This window comes from Drosophila pseudoobscura, chromosome X, assembly GCF_009870125.1.
Source record: "Drosophila pseudoobscura strain MV-25-SWS-2005 chromosome X, UCI_Dpse_MV25, whole genome shotgun sequence".
Classification (NCBI taxonomy): domain Eukaryota; kingdom Metazoa; phylum Arthropoda; class Insecta; order Diptera; family Drosophilidae; genus Drosophila; species Drosophila pseudoobscura.
Window position 1 is genome coordinate 19,689,000 of NC_046683.1, and position 3,866 is coordinate 19,692,865.

General features: G+C 46.6%; 1 pseudogene; it reads left to right on the plus strand.

Annotated features, from left to right (window-relative positions):
- The first annotated feature begins 521 nt into the window (after positions 1-521).
- Positions 522-1,994, plus strand: LOC117183224 (protein lethal(2)denticleless-like; annotated as a pseudogene).
- Positions 1,995-3,866: the final 1,872 nt, after the last annotated feature.

Consider the following 3,866-nt stretch of genomic DNA (forward strand, 5'->3'; position numbering starts at 1 on the left):
ACTGAATTTGTTGTCATTGCCCTGTACTATTTTGTCGTCAATCTCAACATGGATCTGACTCCTCGTGTGGACAACTGGATCAACATCGGCCACACTCGGGTCCGAGCACTCCCGTTTCGCAGCGAAAGCGGCGCTTTCGCACGCCCCAGATCTCCTTAATCGCAACCTCGAGCAGCATCGACGACAACACACTGATATCCTGTGGCGCTTGCGACGGCGTGATCAAGGTGTGGAATCTGCGACACAACTATACGGGCTTTAGGAAGGAGCCGCTGCTCAGGCCCAAGCTGCCTTGTGTCGGCCACTCGGCCGCGACTCTTTGCCAACTGTGTGGACAAAACGATTTACAGCTACAATCTGCTGCTAAAAGGGTCTGCTGAATTCCACCTTCTACATCAAGTCCCGCCTGAGTCCGGATGATAAGTACCTTTTGAGTGGCAGCAGAGACGAGCGGCCGTACATCTAGAACCTGGAGCATGTAGAGGTGGCACTGTCGGGCCACACGGTCGAGCTGACCTGCGGGGATCGCCTGGGGATCCTCCTACGGCTGTTCCTTTGTCACTTCCAGCGACGATGCGCGGCACAAGATCTGGCGCGTGGAACCCGATCTGCAGGGTCTCAGTGAGGCCGAAAGGCCGGACAAGTGTCGCGGCCCCGCGAGCACGGCTCTGGCCACCGGCAAACATAAGTACAACCTGAGGGATCTGGAGTTTGCGCCACGCTCGCTAAAGCACCTGATAGACCAGAACCCGCAGAAGCGCCCCAAGCCACTGGAATCCCATGAAAGGCGACTCTACGAGCCGTCCAGCCCAGAGTCCACCTGCAGGCACATTTAGCTGCCGGCGATTGGCGAGGAAGAGGCATCGCGCAGCAAAAGGCAAAAGTAAAACGTCGCCGCTGATGATATTTCCCTGGTGACCAAGCTGCTAGGCCTCAACGGTCCACTCGCGGCTGAGAGAGAATGTCAACCACATCGGCGTCGGCAACAGCTGCCTCGGGGGGAGCTGTCCAGCAGCCCCTCTCCTCTATGATCTACTCGCCCACCTCGAACCTGCCCAACTACGTGCTGTACGGGCAGGCACTGCATCTGGCCATCCTGTCGCCTAAGCGCAAGCAGAAGCTGATGAATGCTTCTCTAGTGCCTGCGCCTGTTTCAGTGTAGTCCCCGCTTAAAGGCCACTCCCCGGCGCCGCATCTCGCACACTGATGCTGCAGGTGGTGCGGGCGGATCATGCAAAACCATACCTCAGCCACATCCCAGCACACCCACTCCCAGCCGCCGGAACAGTCAGATGACGCTGCTCCGTTTCTTCAGCGTTCAGTTCAGCAGCAGCGTTGCACCAGACGAGACGGCGACAGTGTCGGGGCCAAGCGATGATTCGCCGCCTCCGGTGGCCACGCCGCTGACACCGCGAACGCCTACGAAAGCGGTGGACAGCAATTAAGATGTCGCCTGACAAATGGGGATCATCATATCCTCTTCCCGTGTTATTGTACCGTTAGTTTTAAGCGGACATTGTAGTAAGTTAGTTTATGTAGATCCTAGCTTAAACCTTTTTTTCGTTTGGCGCATTGTACAGCGCCAATACAAAAGACTGTATCTTGGACTTTCTCCGTAGAGCTAGGTTGAACATAGGCCAACTGAACTGCAACGGCGCATATTAGTATATCGCTGGAAAAAACTCTTGGAAACGGCGTAGAAAAGAAACTTACAGAATACCTGAGCCGTTGAAGATATTTTGGCTGATTAAATAATATTGGATTTCATCAAGGAAAGTTAGAAAACTAAATTCAATCCAAGATTAAATCGAAATCGCTTCGAATGGGGTCTTTAACACCGAAACTCAATCGCCCATAAGGCCATTGATCATCCACAAATGCAATTGATTGACATCGATCTAGATTAACAGAATTACAAATCAATTTTAGAAATCCAAATTAACAGATTAATAGAACAATAAATAACATAATCAGCGTGCTCGCAATTTTATTTATTTTTATATTTTACTTACTTTAGTTCGAATTAGGCGCATAGCTTTTCTTGCTTACTTGTCACATTGTCCCATACGATTATGGCCAGATCATCAGTCGTCACGGTTGTGTACACCGGCTCGGCCTTTGCAAATTGTTCTTATTAGTGGAGGCGGTGGCTGCGGGTCCGAAGTATCAGAAGAATCGTTGCTGGCGTACCATTGGGGCAGTGGCCCCATCGATCTTCATAGATCGAGGTTGATACTTTATTTACAAATAGTCACATATCCATAGGTGGGGATTCCATTATCTTCTACGAGCAGCAGCAAGAGCAAACGCTGGCTGAGAATTTCCATTTAAAGTGGAATGGACCTGCAGAGTTCTGAGTAATAACCATCTTTCTTTGTACAAGGTAAATGAACACTTCAACTACATACCACTTGCAGACGCTGAACATTTTCTTAATTGAATTCGAAGGATTTGCCGATCGTAGCACCAGGACGAAGTTGCGTTCCACACATTGCTGCACCTGCTAAATATGTAAAGCAGAATTAAAAACCAAGGCACAACCTACTGACTGAAATGAAGCGGGCTATGGTGTTACTTAAAAAATCCCAAAAAGTTTTGGTGGCCGATGTAACGCCTACATACGATGTGGGCGTAAGACATTTTAAATGTTCCCACGCTGCAGTCCTGCTGTCTCTTATCCTTCTACAGTGCGGTCGACTATCTACATTTAGACAAATTCTTAGGGAAGCCGACATTAACATGTCGGTGTGGGAGCTGGAAGCTCCCAAGCTGTCTTGTGCTGAACTGCGCCTTGGCCGTCCTTGGTTCGGACTGCTCTCTTACCTAGCTGTGGCTGCTGGGTTACACTTTCGTAAGTGTACGGTAGTAAGCGCTATTGGCATAGTCGGCGGGGGCCCATATCTTCATGGACTTAGCTTAGGGTGATTTAACGAGCGTTAGAGGGTTGTTAGCCTTTGCCAGAGCCCATTTACATGAGCTTGCTGGAATGTTGCTTTGTTGACTGGTTCTGAGTTGGAATAGCCGTCGTCTTGGCCCATTTGTAGAAGAAATACGATGAGAGCGGTGCTACATGTTCCAGAGACTTTTGCTAATCACAAATTTGTTTGGCTACGTACCTGCCTACAATCAAGGCCATTGAATTGAACCGCTGATGGGTGTCGCTCGTTGTGCACTATGGATTGATTAGAAAATGCCACCTTTGGATTGACAAGTTCACAATTGATGACCATTTAATCTGAAATTAGTTTGGGCTTAATTTTCACTAAAAGCAGAGATCAGCTGTTACATATGTACATGGTTGCATTACTCAAGATTCGATAACTCATATCGAATTCAAATTTAGAATACACGTTTTCTTACTGCATAGAATGCCTGTAACTATGTATAGGTATATTTTATTGACAATGATAGTATTCCATACTAGAGCATACATATTTAGCCCTCACTCCCACTGCATGCTTTTTTCATAAGATTTTATTACTCACGCTATAACCATACAGTAAATAGATATGTCAGTATCACTGAGAATGTCGCATGCGAATTTTCTGCGTACGCTCCCAGCTTAGTTTTTTATTTCCAACATCCAAGGTGCCCGTAATATTTTTTGTGGCGGTCAATTCGTCATTAAGCTAAAAACTCAAAATAAAAACAAAACACATTCTGAAAAAACAAAGCACTATTTTGGGAAATAACAGTTAAAAACAAACTAGATTTAATACTTAAAAAAAAGTAAAAAAAAAATAAAAATTAAACATTTTGTAGATATCAAATCTATGATAAAAGGCGGGAAACAAGCTAAATTTTGTTGACTAGTGTAATCAAGCACGAACTACATCGATAAGTGGAAAAACATCGATAGTAACCGA